The following is a 12,556-nucleotide window of genomic DNA, read 5'->3' as shown; positions in this document are numbered from 1 at the left end:
GTTTGCACCGGTAGCCGGGAGGGTTGCCTCTTCGGGTGGGAGGACGGGTCCTGACTGTTGTTTGTGCATATGCACCAAACAGCAGCTCAGCATACCCACCCTTTTTGGAGTCCTTGGCGGGTGTGCTGGAGAGTACTCCTGCTGGGGACTCCCTTGTTCTCCTGGGGGACTTCAATGCTCACGTGGGCAATGACGGTTAGACCTGGAGGGGCGTGATTGGGAGATACGCCCCCCCCCGATCAGAACTCGAGCGGTGTTTTGTTATTGTACTTCTGTGCTCGATGCATATGCAGATTGTCCATAACGAACACATTGTTCAAACATAAGGGTGTCCATATGTGCACTTGGCACCAGGACACCCTAGGCCGCAGTTCGATGATTGACTTTGTGGTTGTATCATCGGATTTGCGGCCGCATGTTTTAGACACTCGGGTGAAGAGAGGGGCGGAGCTGTCAACTGATCACCACCTGGTGGTTAGTAGGCTCCGATGGTGGGGGAGGATGCCGGTCCGTCCTGGCAGACCCAAACGTATTGTGAGGGTTTGTTGGGAGCGTCTGGCGGAATCCCCTGTCAGAAGGAGTTTCAACTCCCACCTCCGACAGAGCTTTTCCCATGTTCGGGGAGGCGGGGGACATTGAGTCCGAATGGACCATGTTCCGTGCCTCTATTGTTGAGGCGGCCGAGTGTGAAGCGGTTGGGATGAAGATCAGCACCTTCATCTGAAACCATGGTCCTCAGTCGGAAAAGGGTGTAGTGCCCCCTCCGGGTCGTGGAGGAGATCTTGCCACAAGTGGAGGAGTTCAAGTATCTTGGGGTCTTGTTCATGAGTGAAGGCAAGAGGGAGCGAGAGATCAACAGGCGGATCGGTGCAGCGTCTGCTGTGATGCGGACGTTGTATCGGTCTGTCGTGGTGAAGAAGGAGCTGAGCCAAAGGGTGAAGCTCTCAATTTGCCGGTTGATCTACGTTCCCACCCTCATCTATGGTCACGAGCTATGGGTCGTGACCAAAAGAACAAGATCCCGGATACAAGCGGCCGAAATGAGTTTTCTCCGCAGGGTGTCCGGGCTCTCCCTTAAAGATAAGGTGAGAAGCTCGGTCATCCGGGAGGGGCTCAGAGTCGAGCCGCTTTTCCTCCACATCGAGAGGAGCCAGATGAGGTGGCTTGGGCATCTGATTCGGATGCCTCCTGGACGCCTCCCTGGTGAGGTGTTCCGCGCATGTCCCACCGGGAGGAGATCCCGAGGAAGACCCAGCACACGCTGAAGAGACTATGTCACCCAACTGGCCTGCGCCTCGGGATCCCCCGGGGAGAGCTGGAAGAAGTAGCTAAGGAGAGGGAAGTGTGGGCTTCCCTGCTAAAGCTGTTGCCCCCGCGACCCGGCTCCGGATAAGCGCTAGAAGATGGATCCGGATATTTGACAAGTAAGGCATTCAAAGGAGGAAAGTGGAGTGTGCCGCTCAGGCAGTGGCTCACTACGATCGCGCGGGCATCTTAGCGAAAAAATGTTGTCTACCCACAAGCATTGCAATAAAATTGTTAGTTATTTAGTAGAGCTAAACATCTCCAAGAAGTTGAACCAAGCAACAACACTTTTGTGGGCCGAAGGCCCACCTTACCAGCCTTCCGCAGGAACTAGCTGATGAGCCGCCCGGAGGGCGGCGAACCACCACCTTACCAGCCTTCCTCAGGAACCAGCTAGCGGGCATCTTAGCGACTGAAAAAAACAAAATGCCGCGAAAAAAGCTGCACCCAAATGAGGCGGAGAAAAAGGCTACAAAGAGAGCAGTACTGAGAGGGAAACAAGATTGGAAAAAGATCGCAATGCCAAGAAGCAGAAAATATCTGAAGCCAGTGCGGCAGTGACTGAGGAAAAGCGAAGATGTGACGGGTTGAGAAAGAGGCAGAACAAGCATTTGGAAACACCTGAAGAAACCATAGAGAGAAAGGAACATGAGAGAAACAAAAAACAGAAACGAAGACGGCTGGAGACTCCTGAAGAGGAAAGAGGAGAAAGCGAGACAGGAACACACATCAGCAAAAACGGGCAACAGAGACATATGAAGAGCTAAGTTCGAGGAGAGAACGGGAGCGAGCAGCAAGAACAGCAAGTAAGGAGAGAGAGACTCATGCAGAGGCATGTGAGAGGAGAGAGAGAGAGACAGGTCTGCAAGGAGAACACGTTTAGAAAGGGAGACAGCAGAACAAACTTCACAGCGACAGAGCTATGATCGGAGAAGGAAAGCTGAGCAAAGACTAAAAACATGGCAAGATCTGAAAAGAAGAGCTTTCAAATATAGCCCTGTGGCCCAGTACAATATGCACCCAAAAATATTGATAGGACAGAGGGATAGGATTTGCCAGCATTGCAGGGCTGAGAAATGGATGGGTGAGGCTCCAGGATTGTGTTGCGAAGGTGCCAAAATTGTTCTGCCTCCATCAAAAGTGCCTCCACAACCATTGAAGGACTTGCTGGAAGGAAAGAGTGCTCATTCAAGATCTTTCTTATCAAATATTCGATCCTACAACAACTGCTTTCAAATGACAAGCTTTGGTGCTCATGAAATTAGCCTACCTGGATTCATCCCCACTTTTCGTGTTCAAGGCCAGGTATACCACTGTACAGGGTCACTGCTCCCACTCCCTAATGAGAGTCACAAATTTCTACAAATATATTTCATGGGCAATAAGGAAGAGCAGGCCCAGCAGAGGTCCCTTCATTCATCAGGAGCTGATGGACAATTAATTCTGGATTTGCAAGACATGCTTCATGACAATAATGCCTATGTACAACAGTTTAAAACTGCGATCGAAAAAGGCTCCACAATGGAAGATTTTAAAGTAGTCATCAGAGCTGACAAAAGTCCCACTGGGGAGCATGAAAGAAGATTCAATGCACCAGCTCATGAAGAAATTGCTATAGTAATAGTTGGCCAAGAGTTCAAGAACAGAGATATTGTTATTGAGCTGAGAAGCAGCCAGCTTCAAAGAATCTCTGAGACACACAGGTCCTACGATGCTCTGCAATATCCTTTGATGTTCCCATATGGTGAGGACGGCTACTGCATCACAATTCCAAAGGAAACAGGCGGCATCACAAGTATGTCCAAGAAAGTTTCTGCAAATGGTTTTTATGCGTATCGCCTGATGGTAAGAAAGGATGAAGATGATCAAATACTACGATGCATGGCACTATTGTCACAGTTTTTGGTTGATATGTATGCCAAGATAAAAGCGGAGAGACTGAACTACCTAAGATTTCATCAAGCAAAACTACGTGTTGATGACTACATACATCTTAAAGATGCAGTTGAAAGGGATGGCAATAGCAATGATGTGGGGCAATTGGTTATCCTTCCCTCCTCCTTCACTGGTGGACCCAGATATATGCATGAGAGAACTCGGGATGCAATGACTTATGTTCGTGCATATGGAAAGCCTGACCTTTTTATAACCTTCACGTGCAATCCTAAGTGGCAAGAAATTCAGGAAAATCTTTTCTCAGGACAGGCAGCTCAAGACAGGCATGACATGACAGCACGGATATTCCACTTAAAGGTTCAAAAATTGAAGGAAGCAATCTGCAAGGGAGAAATCTTTGGACAAGTGAGATGTTTCATGTATACAATTGAATGGCAAAAGAGAGGGTTGCCTCATTGTCACATGTTTTGTGGTGTGCTGAGAAACTAAAGTCAGCGGAGATTGACAAATTCATATCGGCTGAACATCCAGATCCAAGTGATGACCCTGAACTCTTTGACATTGTTAAAAGACAAATGATTCATGGCCCATGTGGCAATATCAATAAGAGATCACCGTGCATGAAGGAAGGAAGATGCACAAAGAAATTTCCTAAGCAATTTGTAAAAGAAACACAAACGGGGGATGATGGCTACCCCGCCTATAGAAGAAGAGGACCGGAAGATGGAGGTAGCAGCACAACAATCACAATCGGGGGAAAAGGAGATGTGACCGTGGATAATAGATGGATAGTTCCATACTGTCCTCTTCTTTCCAAGATGTTTAACGCCCACATTAACGTTGAATTCTGCAGCAGCATCAAGAGCATTAAATATGTTACAAAGTATGTCAACAAGGGAAGTGACCAGGCTATCTTCGGGATTGAAAATGAGCACGATGAGATTGCAAGCTACCAGCATGGACGTTACCTGAGTAGTAATGAAGCTGTTTGGAGAATTTTTAACTTCCCTATTCACGAGAGGCATCCTACAGTTACCCACTTAAGTGTCCATTTAGAGAATGGCCAAAGAGTCTACTTTACTGAGTCTACTGCCTCTGAAAGAGTCCAACAGCCTCCGGACACAACTCTCACAGCCTTCTTCAAACTCTTCTCTACAATGAAGTTTCACAGTTCTACACATGGGACAACGTGAAGAAAAGATTCAACAGAAGAAAGAGAGGAGTCCGAGTCGAAGGCTATCCTGAGGTCTTCAAAAGTGATGCACTTGGGAGAGTGTACACTGTCCATCCGAATCAATCAGAATGCTTCTTTTTAAGAATGCTGCTCCATGAGGTAAGAGGCCCAACATCCTTTGAAGCGATGAGAACAGTGAGAGGTGAAGTCCAAAACTCTTATCGCAAAACCTGCCTAATGCTTGGCCTTCTGGAAGATGACACGCATTGGGACCTGGCATTGCAGGAGGCAGCGGCAACTCAATCTCCTTATCAACTACGCAATCTTTTTGCTGTTATGCTGACTTCATGCAACCTTAGCGATCCAATTGAGTTGTGGAATAAACACAAGGAACATATGTCAGAGGATGTTCTACACCGTCATCAACTGCAAAAGCCAGGAAAAAATATTGAAATGACAATAATCAATGAAGCACTGATAATTGTGGCTGACAAGGTCAGTGAGCTCTCTGGCCTTGAACTGCCAAACTACGGAATACCAGATCCGGACAGAACTGTGTCTGAGGTGATTTCAAGAGAAGTAGCAAGGGAAACAAGCTATGATGTAGAAGAGCTAGCACAATTTGTGGAAAGACACGAGGAAATGCTGGTGGAAGATCAAAAAACTGCCTATGATTTCATCATTGGGAAGATAGACAAGAAAGAGGGCGGCCTCATCTTTCTAGATGCTCCAGGTGGAACTGGGAAAACACCTTCTTCTTCTTCCTTCTAAATCTCATCCTGGCAATAATCAGGAGGGAAGGAGAAATTGCACTTGCCTTGGCATCATCAGGAATAGCTGCTACACTGCTTCAAGGCGGCTGGACAGCTCACTTAAAACTTCCCCTCAACCTACAGTCTACTGAGACTCCCATGTGCAATTTGAAAAAGGGGTCGGGTAAGGCAAAGCTACTCCAAAAATGTTGCCTGATTGTGTGGGATGAGTGCACAATGTCGCATAAGTTATCACTCCAGGCTCTTGACAATTCACTAAGAGATTTGAGAATCGGTACCGATCTATTTGGAGGACTTCCAGTAGTTATATGTGGAGACTTTAGACAAACTCTTCCAGTGATCGCAAGAGGAACACCTGCAGATGAATTAAATGCTTGCCTCAAGTCATCTTACCTGTGGCAACATGTGCAAAAGATTGGTTTGACAACTAACATGAGGGTTGCGCTGCATGGAGACACTGATGCTGGAATGTTTGCTGACCTATTGCTTGATATTGGCAATGGGAAGATTGAAGAAGATGACGATGGACACGTGAAAATACCAAAAGAATGTGGCAATCTTTTGCAAACTATGAAAGACCTGAAAAATGCAGTTTATCCCAATATCTCTGAACACTATCGTGATGCATCCTGGATTTGCGAACGGGCTCTGCTGGCACCCAAAAATGACAGTGTACAATTAATTAACAGTCAGCTGCTGAAAGAAATCCCTGGTGAGCCACAGGCTTTTAAGTCCATTGACAGTGTTATAGAAAGCCAACAAGCTGTGGAGTTCCCTGTTGAGTTTCTCGCTAGATCCTCCAGGGGCTCCTCCTCATTCTCTCGAGCTTAAAACTGGATGTCCAATCATGCTTTTAAGAAATCTCGATCCTCCCAAGCTGTGCAACGGAACAAGAATGATTGTCAAGAATATGCTGCCTAACGTGCTTGAGGCAACTATCATATCTGGATGTGGCAGAGGAGAAGATGTTTTTATCCCAAGAATACCAATCGTTCCAACCAATCTTGCATTTGAATTTAGAAGACTCCAATTTCCACTACGCCTATGTTTTGCTATGAGCATAAATAAGTCACAAGGTCAGTCTTTGAAGGTCACTGGAATTGATCTCTCCTCCCCTTGCTTTTCACATGGCCAATTTTATGTGGCTTGCTCCCGCGTTGGAAATCCATGCAATTTACACATCTTGGCAGAAAATGGAAAAACAAAAAATGTTGTCTACCCACAAGCATTGCAATAAAATTGTGAGTTATTTAGTAGAGCTAAACATCTCTTTATTTTCGCGATAAGCAATGAAGATGAAGAAAAAGTTGAACCAAGCAACAACACTTTTGTGGGCCGAAGGCCCACCTTACCAGCCTTCCGCAGGAACTAGATGATGAGCCGCCCGGAGGGCGGCGAACCTGCTAGTATATATATATTGCGCGTCGTCCCGCACGCGGTCTGTCCTTCCGTCTGTCCCTTTTCATAACGTACCTACTTCACCGCGCCGCCACTGCGCCGCTCAGGCAGTGGCTCACTACGATCGCACGGGCATCTTAGCGAAAAAATGTTGTCTACCCACAAGCATTGCAATGAAATTGTTAGTTATTTAGTAGAGCTAAACATCTCTTTATTTTCGCGATAAGCAATGAAGATGAACAAAAAGTTGAACCAAGCAACAACACTTTTGTGGGCCGAAGGCCCGCCTTACCAGCCTTCCGCAGGAACTAGTTGATGAGCCGCCCGGAGGGCGGCGAACCACCACCTTACCAGCCTTCCGCAGGAACTAGCTGATGAGCCGCCCGGAGGGCGGCGAACCAGCTAGTTTCTTATAAACCAATGCTGCAAAAATTTAAATAATTCAGGCATACAAGATTTGCTGAGAAATACTGTCGGTTCTTATTTCATTTCTTGGTTCAGTCTTTGAGTTCATAAATTCTCCTCTCTTTACTCTGCTTCCAATGATGCAAGGCTTTCTCAAAGTCAACTTATAGCAAAAAAACTATCCAACTTTAGCTGTTTCCTCTGTGATAGCTCCGCAACAAACTTTCGCAACACTTGTTTGAACGATACACAACTTGGCAATCGTCTGCCGCTCTCGCAAATCTCGTCTCGCGAGAACGGAAATCTCATCGCACGAGATGACTTAACGCGAGATCAAAACAACAATGGCGGCGATTGTCAAACTGTGATCGTCGCTGGAAAAAAAGATGTACCAGTTTTTTTGTTGTTTTGACTGAGACATTTCCTTGCGTCCCAGAAACGCAAAAAATAATTTGGAAGTGTGCGTCCCGCGGGAAAAAATGCGTCTAGGACGCGGGACGCAGAGGTAACGAATTTTTTTTTCTATTTATTACAATTGTCTTTATTACAGTGGGAAAATGTTTTGTTGATGAAGGAACATGTAAGACAGTGGTTGTTGACTGAGTGGGGACAATGTATGCATGTGACTTTGTCCTTCCTTGTGAAAAGGCAATGAAATTGTGAGTGTGAAAAGTCAATGAAACATAAGAAAAGAGAGAGTACACATATTACACACAATCAAAGCAGCAAAGAAGGCATGATCTTGTCAAGTTACCGTATTTTCACGACTATAAGGCGCCATTAAAAGTCTTAAATTTTCTCCAAAATGGACAGGACGCCTTATGGTGCGGAGCGTCTTTTGTATGCGTTGAGTTCGAAAATCTGACTGACAGCCGACACGCTGTTTATATAGAGAAAAGGCGGAAGTGACTGTGGCCAGGCATGCGGGAAATAAGTCGGACAATCAGGGAAGGGTGGGCGTGTATATATACATATATGGAGAGGGAGAGAGAGGACAGGCTGGGGAGCAGTCCGCCAATGGGTGAAGGGTGGGCGTGTAAGTGGACACTAAAGGGACGTGGCAAGCAGGTACCAACACCTGTATAGAGTGTGGCCATGTGCATTGTTGCAGAACAACTCCGGTTATGGTTTCTAAGAACCCCCGAAAATAAATTCGACAAAGAGACATGCCTACGAAGATCAGTTCAAACTTCAAGCCATCGGTTATGCTTTTGGCATGCGTGCCCATCTCACAGCAGCGGTGAAAAACCAAGTCAAGCAAATGAACTCTGAGCTTGCCGTTATTCCCGGAGGCTTGACTAAAGAACTTCAACCGCTGGACATCGGCATCAACCGGGCGTTCAAAGTAAAGTTGCGAACGGCATGGGAACAATGGATGATCGATGGCAAACACAACTTTACAAAGAGTGAGAGGCAGCGCTTGGCGAGTTACGCCACAATACGCAACAACGAGAGGGAACGCGGCGTTTTTGATGGATTACGGTACTTGCACAATTGTTCAATTCTTTCTACACACACGCGCGGTGCCACCATGTTTCGCTCTGTTCTTTACTTTCAAATGTGGGAAAGCTTCACACGAGAGAAATGTTGACTTTGCTGTTGCTGCTCCTTCTTTCCGCTCGGCAATGCGTAGCAACTCACACTTTAGCATGTGATGCGTTCAATGACAACTGGGATGTGCAGTCCTCTGCTTCTGATACAGAGGATGAGGACTTTGATGGATTTCTGGGTGATGATTGATCGAAAAACGTGAGAACATTGTACGATGGCTAAATAAAATACACCCGAGCTCAGTTCTGCTTTCGTTGCCTTTTTAAAAACGTGTTTTTAGCTTGTATCTGTATGTCTTGGCATGCTACCGTATGCTTCAAGCTAACGTGTTAGCGTGCGCGCATGCATGCCGTATGTTTAAGCTGGCGTATGTTTTACCACTGTAAAACTGCGCCCATTAAGACAGTGCGGTTTGTCTATGTGTAAAATACAGAAATGTCACCCATTAATGAGACTGCGCCCGACCGTACGGTGCGTCGAATAGTCGTGAAAATACGGTAATGCAGTAAAATAGTGTTTATTTATTTATTTATTTTTTACTTTGACTTGTTCCCGCTTGTATGATGAGTATGATTTCCCTTGACTCGGCATGGCAACTGAATAAAACATTCGTCACAAGGTGTAGTAATGCTAATGTTAATTCAACTCAACTCAACAGTATTTATAGAGCACTTTCAAACAGCCATCGCTGCATACAAAGTGCTGTACATGGAGCAAATTAACATGCACAATAAACAGTAAGACAAATCGGTAATAAAGGCGGTAGAAAGCACCAAACAGTAAAACCAAGAACAAATCGAAGTCATGCTGAGTCGAATGCCAAAGAATACAAGTGAGTTTACTTCTAATAATGTCTGGTGCACAGACCTGAGGCACCGGGCAGGTCTGTAGGGGCTGATGAGCTCAGAGAGGTAAGGTGGCGCGAGATTATTCAGAGATTTGAAAACAAATAGGAGGATCTTGAAAATAACTCTAAAATGAATGGGGAGCCAGTGACGGGATGCCAGAGTAGGAGTTATGTGCTCCCTCTTACGAGTACCAGTCAAGAGGCGAGCAGCGGCATTCTGGACCAGCTGAAGGCGCTTAATGGAGGACTGGCTGACTCCAAAGTAAAGGGCATTGCAGTAATCGAGCCGGTATGTGACAAAGGCATGAATTACTGTCTCAAAGTGTTCATGTGAGAGGAGAGGTTTTATTTTGGCCAGCTGTCTAAGGTGAAAGAAGCAGGATTTAACAACGGCACCAATTTGCCAATCAAGTTTGAAATCACTGCCAAGTTTAAAGCCCAAGTTTGAGACTGTTGACTTAAGATAAGGAGACAGGGGGCCCAAGTCTACAGGATGGAATGTACAAGGGCCACTGGGACCAAACAATGTCACATCTGTCTTCTTTTCGTTGACGTTCAAGAAATTTTGTGCCATCCAGGTTTTGATTTCTTCCAGACAGGACATACTATGCTCAGTGGGACATAGATCTGGCAGTCATCTGCATAGCAGTGGAAGGGAATACCATGTTTCCTTAAGATGGAAACATCTTAACCTTAAGACGTTTGCTTAATATTTCATGAAATGCTGACTGTGGTATGGATGGTATGATAAACAATGACATCTCTGTTACAGAAGGGGCTACAAGAATGCTTACTTGCTTATTCCAGTCCTTCGTAGCCGAAGACGACGTTGCGTTCCCCCATCCTTCGATCCCCGTGCTGTTGACGCCGCTGATGCGCACGTTGGTGCGCCCTCAGACCCGCCAGAGTAGCGCAGCCGCGCCCGCAAAGGTCGCAGCGATAGTGGCCGTCCATAACCGGTCCGGCATGTCGCTTCTCCCTGTGCTGCAGGGCCGCCAGGTTGTATGAGGCGTCGTGATGCGCTGCGCCCTCCAGGGTGCGTCGTCGCCACTCCACCCGATCCGATGCCGCTTCCTCCATGTTGGTCGGATCGATGGCGAACTTCTTGAGAGTGACCTTTATGCTGTCTTTAAAACGCTTCAGCTGCCCGCCGCTGCTCCTCTCCCCAGTACTTAATTCACCGTACAGCACCTTCTTCGGGAGTCTGTCCGGTGGCATGCGAACAATGTGGCCGAGCCATCTCAATTGACGCTGGAGGAGGAGAGTCGTTAGCGGTGGGACTTGCAGTCTGCTACAAGAATGCAAATGACATGTAGGCACACACATATGCACAGTCACCCCACATTGAGGTGTCAACCCAGCCACCCCACTGAAATATTTCTGCCTATACCCCAGAGCTACATATTTGGTGGGTGGCTTATCTCCTCTACAAACAACACTGATTATTTAATATCCCATTAAATGTAGCCAGTGGGTGAAAACTTTGCCAGGATGGTCCGAGCGAGGCTGATGCGGTGTGGGGTCAGGCCATTTTGCAACTTGCAGATGTTTTTTTGCTGATATTTTTATTAATCTGCATTTTTTTGTAGGTCTTGGGCTGTTACAGACCTCCAAAATGTCAACAATATTGGTCACTTAGTCAACGAGCGCCTGTTTATTATAATTTATTAAAATATCAAGGATTAAAACATACCTTTTCCCAGTAGGTGGCGCGACCACTACGGTGAAAAATATGTTCATAGATGTCTTTATGTCTGAACTCATCAAACGTTTGACATTGCTAAAATCAAAGTGGCATAACAGGTTTGGTTTTGATGGAAATTAAGACCGTATTTGATTTTACAGGGTTCGTACTGGTCCTTAAAGTTAATTAAAAAAAAAAGTTATAAAATTATGTTCTTAATTGTCCATAATCTTCAGGGAAATCTAAAATCCATAAAAATTAACCTGCGGTGTTCATTTCATTTGTGTATGTCATTTCCCCCACCCTTCCAAGTCATAGTTTTGTCGGAACATGCAGGACATGGTACGCGCTCTGCTTTTCCTGCCATCTCCGATTAGTTCTGACAATGATCACGTGATCACTTCGGATCATTCAAGAGATTGATGCCATCCTGGGGCAGAGAATGGATGGTTTGGTTGCCGGCTCGGCAAACAATTACCGGATTTTCTGAAAAAATCTATTCATCGAATTGATCAAGCTCAACAAGTGACAGACAAATATGTAGCAACGCCACTCGAGCGAAGCGCGCCTCAGCAGTCGATAGTCCACTGCTCTCTGCTGTGTGTGCGTCAGCTAAGCTTAGCTGTTGTTTTGGCTAGGCTAGCTTTTTGTTGTCGTAGATCAAAGCGTATTTGATTTATGATGTCTGTTGCATGGTTGAAACCAAAAGACGTGCGCTTGCATACATGTTCGCGTGGATGCACACACAGCAGAGAGCAGCGGACTTTGGACTGCTCCAGGCGGGCTTCACTCGAGTGGCGTTGCTACAAATATTCCCTGACAATAGGGTGTTCACACGGCAAGATTTGGTCCGGTGCTACGCCGGGGCTGCCCCAGTAGAGCGTTCACACGTGCAAATTAGCTCCGGCGTAGCCCCGGAAAACAGCTTACAACGGACCAAATTTGATTCACCTCAGAGAGGTGGTTTAAAATTTGCTCCGGAGCAAATGCTTGTTAGCGAAGCAGCACCGGTGTAAATTTGCACATGTGAACGCAACTGGGTTAAATATCCTCCAGAGCAAATGCTTGTGAATAGTTTACGTACGGCGAGAATGCGTTGCTTTCGCGCTCTGTTGGACTTCCGTCATGTGTTTATTTAATAACGACACAAGACTTGGCTGGTCACATCTTTCCTTTTGTAGGAGAGTGGACTGTCTCTGAGTTGTTTGTGTAGTTTGTTCCTTTGTTGTGTGTTCGCAACCCGCCGCACCACATATAATTTATTTTGTGATTTCCTCTTTTGATTTTCTGTTTGGCGCATTACGTGTTTGCTTTTCTGAGTGTCATTGAAGTCATCGTTGATTTACGTTTTCGGGGGCGGTCACTCCCGAGCAGAAAGAGAAGGAGAAGGACGTGCCTGTCCAGTAATCGCTTGAGTTGTGTATAGGTTTTAAAAAGAACCAACACGACAGCTCATTTGTTTTCTGTCGTTTTGCTCCGATGCAGAAACTGCCGTGTAAACGCAAGTGGGGCTGTACCGACGC

General features: G+C 46.2%; 1 protein-coding gene across 1 annotated transcript in view; it reads left to right on the top strand.

The window, feature by feature from the left end:
* The window catches only part of sntb2 (syntrophin, beta 2), a 66,055-nt gene that overhangs the window by 19,448 nt on the left and 34,051 nt on the right, over nucleotides 1-12,556 (top strand). The gene's annotated exons all lie outside the window — the stretch shown is intronic.

The sequence above is a fragment of the Hippocampus zosterae genome, chromosome 3 (assembly GCF_025434085.1).
Source record: "Hippocampus zosterae strain Florida chromosome 3, ASM2543408v3, whole genome shotgun sequence".
NCBI lineage: Eukaryota > Metazoa > Chordata > Actinopteri > Syngnathiformes > Syngnathidae > Hippocampus > Hippocampus zosterae.
The sequence above is the reverse complement of the archived record's forward strand: the minus strand, read 5'-3'. Positions and strand labels throughout refer to the sequence as shown.